The following is a 22719-nucleotide window of genomic DNA, read 5'->3' on the forward strand; positions in this document are numbered from 1 at the left end:
AAATTAGGACTCCTTCCCGGTGAAATATCTATAATAGCCTTTAGTCTCTGACGTCATTACTTTCATTGACACAAAAGTGTCTGACGTCATTGCTTTTGTTACTGGCTGATGTCTCTGACTTCTTTCGTCGCCTCTAATAGGGCCTTTCTCTGTGATTGTTGCATGTTATTGTGATGGAATTTTACACTTGTGTTGCCCGATCAATTCGCCTTGTTTACATACCATGATTCTCAGCCTTATATATGTAGACCCCATGTTTACGCTGTGTGTAATTATGTTATTCATGATTACCTAATTTTACAGTACTGAGAGAGACTTCCACACTCTTGGGGGAGCCAATACTTTGTGTACTTACTAACCGTAAATACTTATTTTCATTACTTGGGGAGGGCTTTACACTTGTGTATGTATATGTGTGTGTGTGTGTGTGTGTGTGTGTGTGTGTGTGTGTGTGTGTGTGTGTGTGTGTGTGGAATGCGGGTTGATAATGCCGTAGAGCGTTTTCAGTGCCCAACACAGTGTCCAAAACGTGCTTGAGGAGCACTTAGGAAGGACTTAGGTGGAGCCTGGGTAGGAGCTGAGGAAGGCTTAGGGAAGACTTGAGGGCGAAAATTAGAAAGCTGTAGAGAAAATCTGTGGAATACGAGGGGAGGACCCGATGAGGAACTGGGGAAGATTTGGGGAGGACTTAAAGACTTTAGGAGTAACTGGTGAGGACATGGGGATAATCAATTTGGTCTCTCTCTCTCTCTCTCTCTCTCTCTCTCTCTCTCTCTCTCTCTCTCTCTCTCTCTCTCTCTCTCTCTCTCTCTCTCTCTCTCTCTCTCTTTCATGGTCGAACCGTAGTATCTGTGAGTACCAAGGTTTTGAAGCAGGTATTTTAGTATTTGGGTAAAGTTTAAGATACTGCACGTTGGCCTTGAAGGGTATTAAGAGGCCACCAAAGACCGACATACATACATATACACATAAATACATATACATATGTATATAGGTAGATAGACAAACAAACAACCAAGGTTTGGCAACTTCTTTTAACCATTGCTTGATTTTGCCTGACACCTGGAAACTCTCTCCCACGTCAGAATCATATCTGGTAATACCAAGGTGGGCTAGAGGTGAGGGTTGTCATATAAGCTAAACCTTACAAAGACACAAGAACAGGACGAATGTGGGAGAGACTGAATATTGTCGTCAGATGAAGATATGAAACCAAACACATTATGTTTATGGACAGGAAAATTATGTAGTTAAAAGAAAGTGATTAGTACGATGGTAAAGAATTATTTAAGGTGAAAAGTGGGAAGAGATCAAAGTAATGGGGAAGCATAGAAAAAATTATGGAGATAGAAGAGGACAGCAGATATAGAGACGTTGAGAAAGAAAATGAAGATAGGAGAGGATAGGAAATATGGAGACGTTAAAAGAGATTGTTAAGATAGAAGAGGACAGCAAGTATAGGGACTTTGAAAAAGATAGTGAAGATAGAAGAGGACAGCAAATATAGAGACGTTGGAAAAGATAGTGCAGATGGTGAAGGGTTGAAAAAGATGGCGAAGAGAATAGGGGACAGCAAATATAGAAACAATGAATGTGAACAAAAGTTGAAGACAATACAGACGTTGGAAAAAGGAAGTGGATATGTGTCGACTGAAATATTCTGTAACACGAAGAAATGAGTTGATTCTCGCGGCGAACGGTAAACCAGCATTATTGACTGGAAAGAACCATGTTAATGTCGGGTTAATTAGTGAAGTTGGTGTGATCAAAGACTTACAAAGTTATGACATTCAATTAGATGTTCTTATGGAACAGTAATTAAGCACGTGAAGCCTTTGATGTTATGTTGAATCTTATGTCTGATTGTAGACGAGTCCATAAAGTCTCTCTGACTAGTCAGGTTGTGAAAAGTCCGTGGTCCTACCGTCCACAGCCCCAGGCAATGTAATTGATCAAAAGAGACACAACGAACCTTGCTTTCTGGCTGAGCTGTAGAGGTTAACGACCTACCAGACCATCGTAAGGTATATTTAAGTTTAACGTAATGTCTTAGACCCTGCTGCGGGGGTAGAAGACCTCCGAAACTATCGTAATGTATACATGAGGTAAAGTAAGGTAAGTTCCCAGACCCAGCTGTGAGGGCAGAAGACCTCTGAAACCATAGTAAGATAAAGTAAGGTCCCAGACTCAGCTGTGGGAGGGGCGGGCGGGTAGAAGACTTCTAAAACCATTTTAAGGAATTCGTAAGTTAAAGCAAGGTCCCAGACCCAGCTGTCGATATAAAAGAGCCACCAAAGCCGAACTTAAAACTAGCTCGCTGCTCATCTAATTCTACAACTGATTACTCATCACAACCAATTAATCCTCTCCTCATAACTCGAACGATTTCCAAGAAGACTTCTTTACCTTTTCATATTCCCAGTGGAAAATAAAGGAAAAGAAATAGAGTTACTGATCTGGTTGGACCCATCTAGGGAATTCACTTTAACCCCTTGAGCATTGCGAAACGACCTCGAGCACGGCGATACGACCAACTGAGCATGATGAAGCGACCTCGAGCACGGCGATACGACCACTTGAGCACGGTGATGCGACCACTTGAGCACGGTGATGCGACCTCTTCCCACTTGAGTGCGATGGCTCAACTTGAAAACTGTATTGCTTAAATTAACACTTGACTTCGTATTGTTTTAGCATAACACAAACTTATATCAGGTTAAAATAATATAATGATTTATATTTCTCATATAATTCTCATTTGTGGCTATAATATATCGGGCTTCACTCTTGTCTTCATGTATATAACTTTCAGATCTTATGTATTAAAACTCCGTTTTATTAATGGCGGAATAAACCGAGTATTAACAATGAGCGTATATAGTTACGGATTTATGAAGATAATGGCGGAATAAACTGAGTATTAACAATGACCGTATATAGTTACGGATTTATGAAGATAATGAAGATAATGAAGATAACTGAGTATTAACAATGAGCGTATATAGTTACGGATATATGAAGATAATGGCGGAATAAACTGAGTATTAACAATGAGCGTATATAGTTACGGATATATAAAGATATTGCAGATCAGTTACAAAGGAAAACGTGATCCAGGATGATGCTGGTGGCCACAAGGAAGATAGAACACAAAGGTCCGAGCGCTTTCGTGATAATTCACATCTTCAGGGATACAGAGATACGGTGTGTGTGTGTGTGTGTGTGTGTGTGTGTGAGTGTGTAATTATTATCAACTTCGTCTATAACAGGTTTATAGGAAAACCCTCGACATAACTGCAAATGATAAGACTTGATTATTTCATAGCAACTGGGATGCAGTACTCACGTCCAAGCGACAGATATGGTACTGCTTCACATCTCCATAAAACAATGGGTTTATCGTTGGTGATGGTGGTACATTGGCATGAACACCGTGCTTAACCTCTTGAGGACAACGGTATGACACTAAAGCACAACGGTACTACCATAGAGCACGACGGAACGATCCTGGAGCTGGACGATACGATCCCAGGGTACGACTGTACGATCCTAGGTCGTGAGAGTTCGTTTCTAAAGTACGGCGGTAAGATCATAAAGCACAATAATAAAAGTCTATATCATGACATGCGTCACATATTTCTGGAAGATGTTGTGTGATGGAAATTTCTCAAAAAGGATTGCTGATTTGAGACTGATCCTTAAGGATTCATTATTATTTTATTTCAGAATGCATTTTGAGAGTCAGCTAAAGTTATGTTATATTTATTCCATAAGAGAGGTTGAGTATATGAACTTATTATTATTATTATTATTATTATTATTATTATTATTATTATATGTCATTTTTTACTTTATTATCCTTTGTCGTTGTCTCCCGCGTTAGCGAGGTACCGCAAGGAAACAGACGAAAGAATGGCCCAACCCAACCCCCATACACATGTATATACATACGTCCACACACGCAAATATACATACCTACACAGCTTTCCATGGTTTACCCCAGACGCTTCACATGCCTTGATTCAATCCACTGACAGCACGTCAACCCCGGTATACCACATCGCTCCAATTCACTCTATTCCTTGCCCTCCTTTCACCCTCCTGCATGTTCAGGCCCCGATCACACAAAATCTTTTTCACTCCATCTTTCCACATCCAATTTGGTCTCCCTCTTCTCCTTGCTCCCTCCACCTCCGACACATATATCCTCTTGGTCAATCTTTCCTCACTCATCCTCTCCATGTGCCCAAACCACTTCAAAACACCCTCTTCTGCTCTCTCAACCACGCTCTTTTTATTTCCACACATCTCTCTTACCCTACGTTACTCACTCGATCAAACCACCTCACACCACACATTGTCCTTAAACATCTCATTTCCAGCACATCCATCCTCCTGCGCACAACTCTATCCATAGCCCACGCCTCGCAACCATACAACATTGTTGGAACCACTATTCCTTCAAACAAACCCATTTTTGCTTTCCGAGATAATGTTTTCGACTTCCACACATTCTTCAAGGCCCCCAGAATTTTCGCCCCCTCCCCCACCCTATGATCCACTTCCGCTTCCATGGAAAATGATTTGGTAAACTGAGAAGAGGTAGTGAAAGCTTTGCGGAAGATGAAAGCCGGCAAGGCAACAGGTTTGGATGGTATTGCAGTGGAATTTATTAAAAAAGGGGGTGACTGTATTGTTGACTGGTTGGTAAGGTTATTTAATGTATGTATGACTCATGGTGAGGTGCCTGAGGATTGGCGGAATGCGTGCATAGTGCCATTGTACAAAGGCAAAGGGGATAAGAGTGAGTGCTCAAATTACAGAGGTGTAAGTTTGTTGAGTATTCCTGGTAAATTATATGGGAGGGTATTGATTGAGAGGGTGAAGGCATGTACAGAGCATCAGATTGGGGAAGAGCAGTGTGGTTTCAGAAGTGGTAGAGGATGTGTGGATCAGGTGTTTGCTTTGAAGAATGTATGTGAGAAATACTTAGAAAAGCAAATGGATTTGTATGTAGCATTTATGGATCTGGAGAAGGCATATGATAGAGTTGATAGAGATGCTCTGTGGAAGGTATTAAGAATATATGGTGTGGGAGGAAAGTTGTTAGAAGCAGTGAAAAGTTTTTATCGAGGATGTAAGGCATGTGTACGTGTAGGAAGAGAGGAAAGTGATTGGTTCTCAGTGAATGTAGGTTTGCGGCAGGGGTGTGTGATGTCTCCATGGTTGTTTAATTTGTTTATGGATGGGGTTGTTAGGGAGGTAAATGCAAGAGTTTTGGAAAGAGGGGCAAGTATGAAGTCTGTTGGGGATGAGAGAGCTTGGGAAGTGAGTCAGTTGTTGTTCGCTGATGATACAGCGCTGGTGGCTGATTCATGTGAGAAACTGCAGAAGCTGGTGACTGAGTTTGGTAAAGTGTGTGGAAGAAGAAAGTTAAGAGTAAATGTGAATAAGAGCAAGGTTATTAGGTACAGTAGGGTTGAGGGTCAAGTCAATTGGGAGGTGAGTTTGAATGGAGAAAAACTGGAGGAAGTGAAGTGTTTTAGATATCTGGGAGTGGATCTGGCAGCGGATATATATATATATATATATATATATATATATATATATATATATATATATATATATATATATATAAAATATATATTGTTTATTATATTATTCTTTTTTTTATTTTGGCCCAACCCACCCCCATACACATGTATATACACACACGTCCACACACGCAAGTGTACATGCCTCTACATCTCAATGTACACATATATATACACACACAGACACACACACACATATATATATATATATATATATATATATATATATATATATATATATATATATATATATATATATATATATATATATATATATATATATCCATGCACACAATTCACACTGTCTGCCTTTATTCATTTCCATCGCCACCTCGCCACACATGGAATACCATCCCCCTCCCCCCCTCATGTGTGCGGGGTAGCGCTAGCAAAAGACAACAAAGGCCTCATTCGTTCACACTCAGTCTCTAGCTGTCATGCGATAATGCCCGAAACCACAGCTCCCTTTCCACATCCAGGCCCCACACAGCTTTCCATGGTTTACCCAAGACGCTTCACATGCCCTGATTCAATCCACTACAGCACGTCAACCCCGGTATACCACATCGATCCAATTCACTCTATTCCTTGCCCACCTTTCACCCTCCTGCATGTTCAGGCCCCGATCACTCAAAATCTTTTTCACTCCATCTGTCCACCTCCAATTTTGTCTCCCACTTCTCCTCGTTCCCTCCACCTCCGACACATGTATCCTCTTGGTCAATCTTTCCTCACTCATTCTCTCCATGTGCCCAAACCATTTCAAAACACCCTCTTCTGCTCTCTCAACCACGCTCTTTTTATTTCCACACATCTCTCTTACCCTTACATTACTTACTCGATCAAACCACCTCACACCACACATTGTCCTCAAACATCTCATTTCCAGCACATCCACCCTCCTGCGCACAACTCTATCCATAGCCCACGCCTCGCAACCATACAACATTGTTCGAACCACTATTCCTTCAAACATACCCATTTTTGCTTTCCGAGATAATGTTCTCGACTTCCACACATTCTTCAAGGCTCCCAGGATTTTCGCCCCCTCCCCCACCCTATGATTCACTTCCGCTTCCATGGTTCCAACCGCTGCCAGATCCACTCCCAGATATCTAAAACACTTTACTTCCTCCAGTTTTTCTCCATTCAAACTTACCTCCCAATTGACTTGACCCTCAACCCTACTGTACCTAATAACCTTGCTCTTATTCACATTTACTCTTAACTTTCTTCTTTGACACACTTTACCAAACTCAGTCACCAGCTTCTGCAGTTTCTCACATGAATCAGCCACCAGCGCTGTATCATCAGCGAACAACAACTGACTCACTTCCCAAGCTCTCTCATCCACAACAGACTTCATTTTTGCCCCTCTTTCCAAAACTCTTGCATTCACCTCCCTAACAACCCCATCCATAAACAAATTAAACAACCATGGAGACATCACACACCCCAGCCGCAAACCTACATTCACTGAGAACCAATCACTTTCCTCTCTTCCTACACGTACACCTGCCTTACATCCTCGATAAAAACTTTTCACTGCTTCTGACAACTTGCCACCCACACCATATATTCTTAATACCTTCCACAGAGCATCTCTATCAACTCTATCATATGCCTTCTCCAGATCCATAAATGCTACATATAAATCCATTTGCTTTTCTAAGCATTTCTCACATACATTCTTCAAAGCAAACACCTGATCCACACATCCTCTACCACTTCTGAAACCACACTGCTCTTCCCCAACTGCTCTTCCCCAATCTGATGCTCTGTACTTGCCTTCACCCTCTCAATCAATACCCTTCCATATAATTTACCAGGAATACTCAACAAACTTATACCTCTGTAATTTGAGCACTCACTCTTATCCCCTTTGCCTTTGTGCAATGGCACTATGCAAGCATTCCGCCAATCCTCAGGCACCTCACCACGAGTCATACATACATTAAATAACCTTACCAACCAGTCAACAATACAGTCACCCCCTTTTTTTAATAAATTCCACTGCAATACCATCCAAACCTGCTGCCTTGCCGGCTTTCATCTTCCGCAAAGCTTTTACTGCCTCTTCTCTGTTTACCAAATCATTTTCCCCAACCCTCTCACTTTGCACACCACCTCGACCAAGACACCCTATATCTGCCACTCTGTCATCAAACACATTCAACAAACCTTCAAAACACTCACTCCATCTCCTCACATCACCACTACTTGTTATCACCTCCCCATTTGCGCCCTTCACTGAAGTTCCCATTTGCTCCCTTGTCTTACGCACTTTATTTACCTCTTTCCAGAACATCTTTTTATTCTCCCTAAAATTTAATGATATTCTCTCACCCCAACTCTCATTTGCCCTCTTTTTCACCTCTTGCACCTTTCTCTTGACCTCCTGTCTCTTTCTTTTATACATCTCCCACTCAATTGCATTTTTTCCCTGCAAAAAATCGTCCAAATGCCTCTCTCTTCTCTTTCACGAATAATCTTACTTCTTCATCCCACCACTCACTACCCTTTCTAATCAACCCACCTCCCACGCTTCTCATGCCACAAGCATCTTTTGCGCAATCCATCACTGATTCCCTAAATACATCCCATTCCTCCCCCACTCCCCTTACTTCCATTGTTCTCACCTTTTTCCATTCTGTACTCAGTCTCTCCTGGTACTTCCTCACACAAGTCTCTGGGGATAGGGGTGAAAGAATACTTCCCTCGCATTCCTCACGTGTCGTAGAAGGCGACTAGAGGGGACGGGAACGGGGGGCCAGAAATCCTCCCCTCCTTGTATTTTTAACTTTCTAAAAAATGGGAAACAGAAGGAGTCACGGGGGGAGTGCTCATCCTCCTTGTAGACTCAGGTTGGGGTGTCTAAATGTGTGTGGATGTAACCAAGATGTGAAAAAAGGAGAGATAGGTAGTATGTTTGAGGAAAGGAACCTGGATGTTTTGGCTCTGAGTGAAACGAAGCTCAAGGGTAAAGGAGAAGAGTGGTTTGGGAATGTCTTAGGAGCAAAGTCAGGGGTTAGTGAGAGGACAGGAGCAAGGGAAGGAGTAGCAGTACTCCTGAAACAGGAGTTGTGGGGGTATGTGATAGAATGTAAGAAAGTAAATTCTCGATTAATATGGGTAAAACTGAAAGTTGATGGAGAGAGTTGGGTGATTATTGGTGCATATGCACCTGGGCATGAGAAGAAAGATCATGAGAGGCAAGTGTTTTGGGAGCAGCTGAATGAGTGTGTTAGTGGTTTTGATGCACGCGACCGGGTTATAGTGATGGGTGATTTGAATGCAAAGGTGAGTAATGTGGCAGTTGAGGGAATAATTGGTATACATGGGGTGTTCAGTGTTGTAAATGGAAATGGTGAAGAGCTTGTAGATTTATGTGCTGAAAAAGGACTGGTGATTGGGAATACCTGGTTTAAAAAGCGAGAATTACATAAGTATACGTATGTAAGTAGGAGAGATGGGCAGAGAGCGTTATTGAATTATGTGTTAATTGACAGGCGCGCGAAAGAGAGACTTTTGGATGTAAATGTGCTGAGAGGTGCAACTGGAGGGATGTCTGATCATTATCTTGTGGAGGCTAAGGTGAAGATTTGTAGGGGTTTTCAGAAAAGAAGAGTGAATGTCGGGGTGAAGAGGGTGGTGAGAGTAAGTGAGCTTGGGGTATATATATATATTTATATATATATTTTTTTTTTATACTAATCGCCATTTCCCGCATTAGCGAGGTAGCGTTAAGAACAGAGGATGAGGACTGGGCCTTTGAGGGAATATCCTCACCTGGCCCCTTTCTCTGTTTCTTCTTTTGGAAAAAAAAAAAAAAATGAGGGGAGGATTTCCAGCCTCCCGCTCCCTTCCCTTTTAGTCGCCTTCTACGACACGCAGGGAATACGTGGGAAGTATTCTTTCTCCCCTATCCCCAGGGATAATTTATATATATATATATATATATATATATATATATATATATATATATATATATATATATGTGTGTGTGTGTGTGTATATATATATATATATATATATATATATATATATATATATATATATATATATATATATAATGTATTCATCTATATATTATTTCATATTTTGTCGCTGTCTTCCGCGTTAGCGAGGTAGCGCAAGGAAACAGACGAAAGAATGGCCCATCCCACCACCCACATACTCATGTATCTACAGACACGCCACACACGCACGTATACGTACCTTTACATTTCAACGTATACATACATATACATACACAGACATATACACATATTCATACTTGCTGCCTTTATTCATTTCCGTCGCCACCCCGCCACACATGAGATAGCCAGCCAGCCAGCCGCTTACTTACTCGATGGTGTATAATGAGGCTATCTGCTGGAGGACTGTGCAGGGGAAGGAGAGATAACAGAAGACATGATGGCCTATTAGGAGGTTATCTGCTTGAGAACAGTAATGGTATCCTACATTCCTAATCCATATAGGTAGAGTATGCAGAGTATGCAGCGAAAAAAAAAGAAAAGAAAAAACAAGACTCCTTTCCACGCACCATCACACCCTGAGGAAACATACTGCCGAATCTGATCAAAAGAGGTCATGCAGGCAGAGCGAAAGGTCATCTTAGTGTCCTTCGCCCAGACAGGGTAGCATACTTGACCTCTCTACACGCACAACAGTCTTCTGTTAGCGCTCAAAGAGCAGCTTTGATGGTCTCCCGTGCCATAGTCAGTCGAGCGTTCGTCCACTTTACTCGGATGCTCACTATGTTTGTGTTTTAGGCAGGTCGCCAATTATAAGAACGCTGCCGCCACTGTACTAACACTGTGCTGACGCCGGGACTCTGAGGCCGCCCTCAAGGGCCCTCGATAATTTCCATGATCTGACACGTATTGACTGTAAACAGTGCTGTCTGACCGCTGATGGTTTCCTGCCCAAGCGCGTCGTCTTTTGAGTTACATAATGTGAGATACAATAGCCCTTCTGTCTTCCTTCCTAGGCACGTAATGAGATAATATATCTCTTTGTCATCCTCTCTTGTTACATCATGTGAGATACAGTAAACTTTTGTCATCTTTGTTTTTCTCCTTTAAGATAAGAATCGTACCATCCTCCCCGTCAGTGGACTGGCCAAAGGCTCTCCTTCACTGACTGGCGAAAGGTCCTAGCCTAAGTGTCGTTTTACGTCTCAGTAGACCGAAAAAGGATCCAGCCCGTCGTTGGACTGATCAGCAAAGATATGGTCTTAGTGGAGAACCCAAAGGTTTTTGCGTATTAGTAAGCGACCGTCATTGAGCGGCAGGAGCCTTCACTAGCTCACCTTGTGACAAACAAATGCTACGACCGTGTTTCCTGCACCACCCAGCCAACGGTGGACGGCCTCACCCTCGTCGTGGAAGCTGTAACCAACCAGCTAGTCCTGTGGCTTCCTGAAGCTCTTTTCCATCCACTGGTGTGTGTGTGTGTGTGTGTGTGTGTGTGAGAGAGAGAGAGAGAGAGAGAGAGAGAGAGAGAGAGAGAGAGAGAGAGAGAGAGAGAGAGAGAGAGAGAGAGGCAATACATTACTTTCACTAGACACTCACAACCACGAGAATCTCTGCCGCTAGAAGTCTATATTCCCTCCACATTCCACCCGAAGTGTGTGAAAAAAGTTAGACATAAACTTTCTGGAATTACATCAGACTAGCTGGAAAACTGCCATTTGTTTTTGCACAAATAATCCAATGTACTTGTATTAACACTGACTAGTCAACACTTCATTCATCCACATCCTTCAATTCTGCTCCCTCTTCTTTCACTCGATCTGCATCTCTTCTTGACACAGCGTCCTCAATAAACTCAGACTTGGACAGGATATATCATTAAGGTACAAAAAATCTTGTCAAGTTTAATGCCTCCAAGACCCAATTTCTACCCATATCTCTCTCGAAAACTCCTCACAACTTTCATGTTTCCTCTTACGTTTCTGTAATTTCACCTCTTGATTCAGTAAACATACTTGGTATTAATGTAACATCCACTCTTTCTTGGAAACCCCATATCACAGGAATAGCTAATTCTGCCTCTAAAAAACTGGGTATCTTGTTTAGATGTCGAAGCTTCTTCACTTCTGAGCAGTTGCTCCTTTTATACAAGGGATTGATTCGTCCTTGTATGGAGTACTACTGTCACATTTGGAGTGGTTCTACCTCTGTATGCTTAACTGACAGAGTTGAGTCGAAAGCAATCCGGCTTGTAAACTGTTCCAGGCTAACTCCCAAACTTGACCCCTTTCCCCTACGCTGCAGTGTTGGTTCACTTTCCCTTTTCTGTAGGTATTACTTTGGTTTCTGCTCCCGAGAGCTGGCTGCTTGTGTTCCCCCACCACTAGCTAGACAACGCAATACTCGGCAAGCTGCTCCGCCACATGATTATTGTGTATCCATCGGCAACTCAAGAGTGGGCTGTTTTGATACCTGCTTCTTTTCCTACGCATCGTAGCTATATAACTCTACCTTCTCATGCTCTTCCCAACAACTATGACCTGACACATTTCAAAAGTCAGCACTTTCACTTTCTCCATAGTTCATAAGTACTTTCTCTATTCTTTTCTTTTTCCGTTTTATAGTTCTCTATATTTCAGTCAGGGCTTGGCCTTGATGTGGACTTGTGTCCGTAACTGGAACCTTCAGCATAAAGAAAAGAAAATATAGATGACTTTAATCAAGAAATATGCTGCGGCTGTCATGAGCAGTGGAAAGTTATGTTGGATTTATGTCACTTATCGTACAAATTATCTTTTACTTGCCTTGAATATTCATCTGACTCTTTGAATTCACGTAATATATAACTGTTGTTGAAGTCTGACACCACATCTCAGCGACAGCTACGCCGGAGTACGATTAGTCTGCGTTGAGTCTTTCCCCGTCCGAAGGTCAGTCTCCATTTATGAACGATTTTGGAATTAGGATAATGATCCTCCAATTTCTGAGCCTCGTATGTTATCCTGAGATTGGAAGGGAAATTAATGATAAGGTTCACAGCACGACACGTGTGACGGGTCTCGAGCGAGTGAGTCAAGGTATATATTTAAATTGTTACCATGTACGTGTACTATTCTTTTTCTTCCTTTTTCTGTGTCGAAGGTTCTGATCGCAGACTGAAATCCTGATCGAGAGCAGGCCTTAAGAGAAACATAAAGATATAGAAAGGAGGTAAAGAAGTGGTTTTAGTGGATGAATGGATTGATAAACTGAGGGAAAATATAGTACTTGTGGACAAGATTAAAGATTTGTGTGATAGTGGACAGTATTCAAGAGATGGGGCCTCACGAGTATAGAACTCCCTGCCAGTACAGTACAAATAGGTATATTACACATACACAAGTAAAGACGATACTTATATACAAGGTTAAGAGACTGGGCAACATGAGCGTCAGAACTCTCCCCGCAATACACAAATAGTGATCACACACACACACACACACACACACACACACACACACACACACACACACACACACACACACACGAGAGAGAGAGAGAAAAAAAATGAAATATAATATCATGAAAGAGTCCTGGTTTGTTTTCTTGACAAAAAAGAAAGGAAAAGCAAATAAGTTCTGCATTCGCTGAGAGGCAAGGCGCTTATCCGGATATTCGGTTGATGGAGGAGCAGAGGGCGAGACGGCGTTCAATATCCGGCCTTGCTGTGTAAAATGTTTTCCTGATATTGTTGGAGTCAAGAGGGATGGTTAGTAGTGTAGTCTCAAGTTTCTTCTTTCTCAGGTCGAGGCCTCCGTAAGTCTTACATCCTGAAGATCATCTGAATGACTTTTCATGATCGTATGTCGTCATCATTCCCGGCGTTCCTTTTACTCGTCTGTCCCATCAAAATACTGGTCATTATTATCCACCTGGTACATTGCTCTTGCCCGTTCCATTCATTCACTTGCCTCAAGATCTATTTTTTCTTGTGTTCATTCATCTTCACTGATATTCATATTATTTAACCTTTCCATCTGCCAGTTACACATTGATACTTTCTTCCACCATCCACCTATCTCATTGTTACTTTGTTCGATTATCTGCTCATTTCATTATTACTTTTTTTTTATGTTATCCATTTTATTCCAGTATTACTCCGTTCTATCATCCAGTCGTCCCATCGCATATCTGTTCCATCATCCAGTTGTCCTACTATAATTTTGTTCCATCATCCATCTGTTTCACCATCCCCTTATTCTATCACTCAACCGTTTTACCATCCTTACATCCCGTTATTACCACGTTCCATTATCCATCTGCTCTAATCATCACCCTGCCCTGTCATCCGAAATGCCCATCATGCACCATTTGTAAGGTCCATATGTCACATCATCCACTTGTCATTATAACCTTTCTCCTCATACATCAGCATCATCAGCACTCTGCCTCCACTGTAAAGGCACCTTGGCTCCCCTTGATCACTGTAATGCCACTCAGGCACCGTTCGGTCATTTTAATGGCAATCTGGTTCCTCTTGTTCTTTGTAGAGGCATTCTGGCTCCTCATGGCCACTGTCATGCCACTCTGGCTCCCTTTGGTCTTCTTTATGCCATTCTGGCACCCCCTTGGTCATCGCATCAAGTATTAAGACACAGACTGGGATGGTTCTCCTTACAGCCGTGTTTGTTGAGGCTTATTTCTATAACCAGTGCTGGAGTCCCGACCTGAGTTACCACCAGTAAGACATGAGGTGGCGTCTGTGTTTTACAAATTAGAAGGACGTTTTTCTACAGGCCACAACGCTATTCTTGTATTACAAGCCAGAGGGACGTCTCTGTGCTATAGTCTAGAAGGACTACTATGTGCTACAGGGCAGAAGGCTATTCCTGTGCTATTGAACAGAAAGAGGTCTTTGTGCTTCTGGCCAGAGGGACCTCTCTGTGATGTAGGCCAGAAGGACGTCTCTGTGCTACAGGCCAGAGGGACGCCTGTATGCTACAGGCCAGAAGAACGTCTCTGTGCTACAGGCCAGAGGGACGTTTGTGTGCCACAGGCCAGAGGGACGTTTGTGTGCTACAGGCCAGAAGGACGTATCTCTGCCACAGTTCAAAAATATGTCTATGCTGCAGGCCATAGGGACTTGTCTGTTCCACAGGGAGCAAGTAGAGCCAAGATCCTCGTGTGAGTTCAGATTCTCAAGACCTGATGTGTTTACAAGAGCATAACAAGCTCGATGACGTCCTTCAGCAGCCATAGGTACACAACCTTCGCTGTGGACTTGACGAAGAGAAGAGTCAGCTACGTAAAGGTCTTAAACAGGATAAAGATAAGTTGATGCACCAAGTTCTCCAGTGACAGTAACACACTTTGAGCCTACCTTCTTCACCTCACCATGATACTGGGAGACTGAACTTCCCATCAACTCCTCCTCACCCGGGGGTCGCTTAGCATGCTAAACTCGGCTTCTTAACATCGTGTGCACTTGTTGCTTGTGATAGCTTCACGCTCTGGCTGAAGAGGCCTCCAATTTTTTTTTCTCTCTCTCTCTCTCTCTCTCTCTCTCTCTCTCTCTCTCTCTCTCTCTCTCTCTCTCTCTCTCTCTCTCTCTCTCTCTCCTTGCTAGAGTCCTTGTGAACATGAAGTACGTTATTCATGAAACCGGATTTAGGTGCTCTCCGCCAAAATTGACAGCATTCCCACGTGTGTTACGAGATTCATGTGCCGACTGCGTAACTGTGGAAGGAGTAGCAACAGGGAGTATATATATGAAGTCTCTCTCTCTCTCTCTCTCTCTCTCTCTCTCTCTCTCTCTCTCTCTCTCTCTCTCTCTCTCTCATCCCCGTCCTCCTACTCACAAGACTGATTTTCCCTACGTGATCAGCATTGGATGTTTACAAAGAATTGACTCTCGTTTGAGCAAAACCCTTGTTACTCTGAAATTTGGGTTTTTTTAGTACTTTAATCTCTAGATCTTATTTCACAGTTAAATACCGTTTTTTGTGGATTCTGTTATCCTTGAGCATATATGAGCCTTTGTAATTTCATCTTTTTATGAATATTTTCTTTGACAAGTTTTTCCTCAATTACTTTATATTTAGTTCCATACCTGTTATGTCAGTAACCTCTAATATTTCTTGTATATCATCTTATTGCCATATTATCTTATCTTCCCTTGCCTGGATGTGGTTGTGGTTCAGACAGCACTCGTAACTTCTGTCGTTCAGTATTTCGCTGTAAATTTTCTGAACATATCATTGAGCCTTTATCATCACCCACTTCCGACTTTTTGGGTTATGTTTAAAGGCGCCTCCGTTTTTAACACAACTGTTGCCAATGAAGCTTTCGTACTTCTGCGTCCCGAGTACCGTATAGCAATCTACCGCTTACGTTCGTTAAAACAGCTGAATCGATCTTTCCACAGTGCTACATTTTTGTGGCTTTATTTTTCTCCTCTTTCTCAGCTAGTCATTTCCCTCAGTCTTACTACTAAGTTGTCACCTTGTGAGAGGCCTGATTATGATCCTTTCTAGTCATATTTCATTTTTATACTCTTTTCTTTTCTTTTTTTTTTTCTTTGGGAAGGTTTGGTTGTCTAGGCTTTAGGCCCATACACTGCCAAGGTCATTAAGACTGTCAAGCTACTAACCACACCACTAACCGAAGAATCTTTCAAACGCTTTCAGGTTGGTAAGAATGATTCTAAGAAAATGTACACTCTATCTATGTGGATCTCATATGTTTACTTCCAGTTTTAAGATTAACACTTCTTTTCCCACGGTCATATGGAAGCATCTAAAGATCACGCACTTCACATGACCTTCCTAATGTTTGCTCCTCTTTTCGAATCACTTCAAGTAGGCTCCGTGCTTGTACAGTTTACTCGTTTTCGTTGCTCCATGTTTCTTGGCTGACTTTTGCTCATTTTGCACATCTTTACCCTTGATACCCTCGGGCTACATGCATGATGGAAGTGTGTGATATAGTCTTAGAATAAACCTCATCACCTGGAGAAATGTTTTGGGATTTTTCTTGTTTTTGTTGCTTGACGTAGACGAGCTAAATAACCCTGGAAGTTAGTAAGACGTAGTAAGCCCAAACAACCAATCTACTTATTCACCAAAACCTATACAATCCTTGTCAAGATATCCTCATGATTGTCTCTTTATTTTTCGTGTCCATTTGGCCTTCTTTTTTCCTTAGTAAGCAGTGTACCTCATGTGCATCGTATTTGTTGTGCAGTCGACCCTCCGAGTTGTTTAGTGCGAGTTAAACCATACTTTCAATCGCTCTTCCTCGTTTTATATTTCCTTACTGACTGTTAGATTGTTTTTTGATAGCTTCGGCTACTCTCAGTAAGCTAAAAATCTATAAAAGCTAAAAGCCACTCTATGTGGCCTGAAGCAATCCACTTACTTCCCGCGCGACCACTCAGCGCGCGTTGCCACCTCACTTTGGAACTATCGCCTTCTTTTTCCACTCCACTGGTCTTCTCACATTTCTACATTTATCTTTCCCTCCCCCTCCTCACAAGTGATTTATTCTTTTCCCCTCACATGAGTGGTTATCGCTGCAACGCCTTCCGCTTATATAAATCTCGCTGAAAAGCATAAGGTAAACTTCTTCCCGTCTTTCTCACTCGAACAAACGAAAATTTGCTAAGCAAGTAAGCCGGTGACTAAATGTATCATTTCGTTATATATTGTAGCAAAATCTATGATGGTGAGGGTAAAATGATAGCACGGAGGTCAATGAGCATTTAGTCAATTTTAGTTTACCAATGATCTGTAACGTAAGGCTCCTGAAATGCTTGTTGACACTTTTAGAATACCACTGACACATTTTTAAAGACGGATCCACGTGGAAGGAGAGGATTGCAGTGGCAACCCAATGGCAGGAGTCAATCACAGTCGCAAGTCTGTGTCAACGCGTGATAACTTGCGATTGAACTAATTCTCGTATGAAAGAGATTCTGACAGCCGCCAACTCAACTCGTTCGTTTGATGATTTTCAAGCTTTTTTCGAGTTTAATAGATTTTGTAAGTGTACGTGCTTTTTATTTCTTAGTTTCTGTTTAAAGTTATTTGCGTATATTTTTGGGCAAGTATGTAAATGTTTGTGGGTATGATTAATTAGATTGGCCTCCTTTTTCTACTTTGTTGAAGCACGAGTTCAGGTACTGCTTTGCTGTTATTGTTTTTTATTGTGTCATATTTTAAAATCTGTAGTTGATATACTTTGATGTATGATTGTGCCATCAGACATTAACGAGTGCGTGCGAACCGAGTTGATATGAAAAGGTCTTAAATAACATGGAAACTTTACTATACTTAGTGGATTTAACAGTACAACGATATTATGTGTATTCCCTTATACATAATCCTCTATCTAAAGATTTACTATTAAGAGATATCAGCACTGATTGATAAAACAAACCAAAAGAAATAGTTTAGAAGATTAGGATGCAGTATCATTCAATGTCGTCTAATGATTTACTCGAAGCTAGTGCTACCGTTGCTATAATCGAGGTTGAAAATTAAATAATCCAGTATGACATGGCAGATATAGACAGTGATTATCAAAATTTGTTTTGATGACCTTGTGGATTAATTAGGACCTTAACTGTTCACTGGTATCTTTGTATGAGACATTGTTCTCGGACTGTTAATGAATAAATGAGATAGGTAATATGTAGAATGATGATAAGGCAATAAAGAGAAAATAATGTAAGTATGAAGGTTATGCAGGGAAATCAAGAAGAAATGACGGAATTATAGAAGACGAATTAGGAAAATATAGGAATTAGATGTGGAGATAATGCCTGAGAAGTAGGGAAATTATATTTGTTTGGGAAATTACTGAAGAGTGAAGGGGAAGCAAGAAGGGAATAAAAAGCTCGTCGGATATTAGGGACGGGAATAATGCGGAAACGCTGAAAAATTTTTCAAAAGCAAATTATCTGCTAACCTTCAGAGGAAAGCCAGAGTGGAGTCAACAACCATCCGGTTTATTAACCCTTCACTTAACACCTCTCCTTAATCATTCCTTATCGTCCGCAATGTTGATGATTCCTATATAGCAGGACTCTTGCGGTAAGTATTCAGTCCTTTCAAGAGGGCAAATTATGAGTTGTCAGTAACGCTGATATTTTAGTCTAGATCTCTCATAATCTGGTTGTCCAAGTTATTGAGCAGTGGTATCTGTTCAGTACTTGTCCACATATACTGAGCATTAGTGTCTGCACTGTACTTATCCCCAGGTGCTGAGCACTAGTATTTGCACATTTCTTCTGCCCCCAGATACTGAGCATTGGTATCTGCACCTTACTTGTCCCAGGCGCTTACTATATTATTATTATTAGTATTAGTATTATTATTATTATTATTTTTATTGTTATTAATATTATTGTTATTATTATTATTATCCTTGGGGATAGGGGAGAAAGAATACTTCCCACGCATTCCTCACGTGTCGTAAAAGGCGACTAAAGGGGACGGGAGCGGGTGGCTGGAAACCCTCCCCTCCTTGTATTTTAACTTTCTAAAAGGGGGAACAGAGGAAGGAGTCACGCGGGGAGTGCTCATTCTCCTCGAAGACTCAGATTGGGGTGTCTAAATGTGTGTGGTTGTAACCAAGTTGAGAAAAAAGGTTCCTTTCCTCAAACATACTACCTATCTCTCCTTTTTTCTCGTCTTGGTTACATCCACACACATTTAGATACCTCAGTCTGAGTCTTCGAGGAGGATGAGCACTCCCCGCGTGACTCCTTCCTCTGTTCCCCCTTTTAGAAAGTTAAAATACAAGGAGGGGAGGGTTTCCAGCCCCCTGCTCCCGTCCCCTTTAGTCGCCTTCTACGACACGTAACGAAATTACAACGCAAAGGTTAGGGAGCCGTTGTAAACGATGAGGCAGCCACTGGAGCATGAGGAATAAGTCACAACCCAATCTAGTTCACCATTTTTTATCCGCCCAGCCTTAACCATTGACCCGGAAACCCAGATACGAGGGGAAAAATTATCCTCCCGCAAAGAATTCCGAAAAATGTGGGGGAATTAGACGCATTTTTGTTTTTTTCCATTCGCCCGATCGCATCAGGTGCCGTTTGAATCTTTTATGATTGTGGACCTAAAGTGAAGACGAAGCAAGTGTTGGCTTGTTAGGATTCAAAATTGATGCCTCTGGAATGGCTTTTTGAACTGACTAGCCTCGCAGAGAGAGGGAGGGAGAGGCAGTGATTAATGTCAGCTGTATCAAACGCGGAAATTTGGTCTGCAGTTGTAAACGAGAGCTATGTTTATATATATATATATATATATATATATATATATATATATATATATATATATAGTAGATAAGTGCAGTTGTTACTTTAACGGCAGGGAACAGCGATGTCAGAAAACGACCCTGAAAGAGAACTATGATGTCAGGGAACTACGATGGCAGAGAACATTGATGTTATAGAAACACAATTGGCAGAGGACAGTGATATCAAAGAAATACAAAGGCAGAGACGGGATGACAGGCGAGGAAAATCACTTTGGATCGAGAAGTTCCACGACGAGACGATGCTGCCTTTCTTCAACTGACGGTGATACAGTCTCGCCGAAGAGAACTTTTCACTCGCGGTGCAACTACTAGTACGCAGACTTCCATATTCCTTATGTTTAGATATGCGATTGAATGATACATGCCAGGCCAAGATCTTCCAAAAGGGAGACAGGAGGACCGCACTCCTCCTGAGGGGCCTCATCATCTCTGTGGCTCCACTTATGTGACAAACCTTAAGAAATAAACTTTCTAGAGCCGGTTACGATCTTTGTGTGACAGGTTGCTTGATACATCCTCCTTCATCTCCTTCCTCTCACACCTCATTCCTCCCTCCTCTTCCCCACTCTTTCTCCGTGGCTGCCCTCACAATTCACCCTCCTCCTCCCCACCTTACGTCACCCTTGCTACGCTCGCCAGTCATCCTCCTTCTCTTACCCTCGCCATACCCACTCTCACCAGTCGCCTTCATCCACCCCTCGCCCTAGCCTGTTCCCCTGAGGGACTAAAGTTCTAGGGTATCATTCACCGTGTTATCCATAGGTCCTTGGGAGTAAGATGTTCCACCGTTCTATCCACGGACCTTGGGGTGTCATATCCCCCGTTCTATCCACAGTTCCTGGGGTTTCAGACATCCCCATACTGTCCACAGATCCTGAGGTGTCATCTTCTGTACTATCCTGAAGTGTCACGCGATCCCCGTGCTATTCACGGATCCTGGGAAGTCAGGCGTCATCAGCTCTACCCACAGGTTACCGTGGGTTATGTCAGATTTGTTCTGTATGAGTCTCTCTCTCTCTCTCTCTCTCTCTCTCTCTCTCTCGTTTCACATCAGCCTTGCCATTATGGCAAAGTCTCGTCATAATGTACTAGTTTTATAAGCATTTACCCTTCCTCACCTTTCCTCACGTCGTCACAGGTTAGTCTACTCCATTGTACTGGAAGGCCAGGGAGCCCCCACACTCAGACCTTGGCTACTTTAATTCAATCTCATCACCAATTGGATAGTCAAAGGGCGAGGCTCTCGGCCGCGGGAACATACGGCTCTCGGCCACTTAGACAGCCTGAGTGCACCGGTTAAGCCCCGACAGCAGTCTCATATCCCCCCTAGTCCCCTCCGAGATCAGGGCTTCGGACAAACGAAACTCCGACTTTGATAACTGGAGGTCAAGAATCAACACTACTGCCATCTTGATGTCGAACGAAAATGTTACCTCGTATTCTACCCGCTAGGGATAAAGAAATGGGGAAGTAGATAACATAACCGGTAGTCAAATGTATCAGTTGATAATAATCAAGATTAATATTCATCATTATAGCAAGGATGAACCATTATGATGATCAGGGAATCCAAAGTTATCTAAAACGTTAATGTTGCGTAGACAACCGATGCACATTCAGTAGAGTGAGACGTGTGGGAAACTTTTCTTCTGTGAATTCTGTTCTCCATTTTCTCATTATATTCAAAAGCTTACTAGCTTATAATATGGGAGTGAACCCACTTGCGAGAATATGTGCATGGAAAATATATTACCAGAAACAGAAAGAGCCCAGAATCGGGATGGCCATATTTGAAAATGTCAGAAGAGAACGGAGATGGGGAGATCGTTGAGAATACTTTAGAAGCGGTGACATAAGGTACGTGATCTAGATGACGAGGTGAGGAAACAAAGGTAATATCCTGAAACATACAAGAGTAGAAGACTAATATCTCTTGCTAAGAAGGAAACAGCGGGAGAAGGGGAAGGAGGAGGAGGAGGACATATGACAACAAAAGACGAACATATATTTGTTGAGAGGAAACACAAAGAGGGAACAACAGGAGAGAAATTAATAGATTAGGTTGATTCTGTGTTGGTCGATCCGCCAGGCCTCTGTTATTAGCAAGAGTTGAAAGCTATATGCAAAGCATCAAAAGACTCAAAAAGAAATTTGTTAGTTGGGATCGCATTAGGTGACCTAGTAGTTGACCAGCCAAGCGGAAAAAGACTTGAGGCCAACGGACGCCAAGAGAAAGAGACAGCGAAAGATCAGTAATATTAAAAGAACTCAGCCAGAATCTCACTGGGGACTTGAGTTAAAAACAATGATGGTCTGAGTTCAAAGGAGCAGAAACTTTGATGACGGTATATTCCACAAGTTAGCCATCAAAGAAGTAGTGAGATAAGGACCACTAGAGGCAGTAGTCGTGGGATATACAACTTCGGAAACTGGACCAACAAAAAAGATAGGTGGATAATGAAGTGGACAAAGAAGGAAGACCTGTAAAGGTTACTTTAAGATAAGTTAGACGCTCCAGTGGAAAAGCGAGGGCTAAAAAAATACGAAAAAATCCAAAGGCATTGATAAAATCCAGAAGGTAAAGAAAAAATTCAGAAGGCAAAAAAAGAGAGGGATTTCCAAATGGAAAAGAAAAAGTCCAAAAGGCAAAAAACAGTGGGATTTTAGAGGAAAATGAAAATTTCCAGAAGACAAAGAAAAAGAAAGTGGTATTTTAGTGAGGGCGGAGGTCAAGGTCACCACAACTACCGCAGGGAGAACAAGAATATCAGAGAGTGTGAGAGTGGCTGTAGACGTAGATGTGTTACATACGAATATAGATGATTAATACGTATAAGGCAAAG

The 22719-nt window shown here is 42.0% G+C and overlaps 1 protein-coding gene across 22 annotated transcripts in view; it reads left to right on the top strand.

Annotated features, from left to right (window-relative positions):
- The window catches only part of LOC139755660 (FMRFamide receptor-like), a 786605-nt gene that overhangs the window by 715235 nt on the left and 48651 nt on the right, over nucleotides 1-22719 (top strand). The window lies entirely within an intron of this gene.

The sequence above is a fragment of the Panulirus ornatus genome, chromosome 19 (genome assembly GCF_036320965.1).
Source record: "Panulirus ornatus isolate Po-2019 chromosome 19, ASM3632096v1, whole genome shotgun sequence".
NCBI classification, from domain to species: Eukaryota; Metazoa; Arthropoda; class Malacostraca; order Decapoda; family Palinuridae; genus Panulirus; species Panulirus ornatus.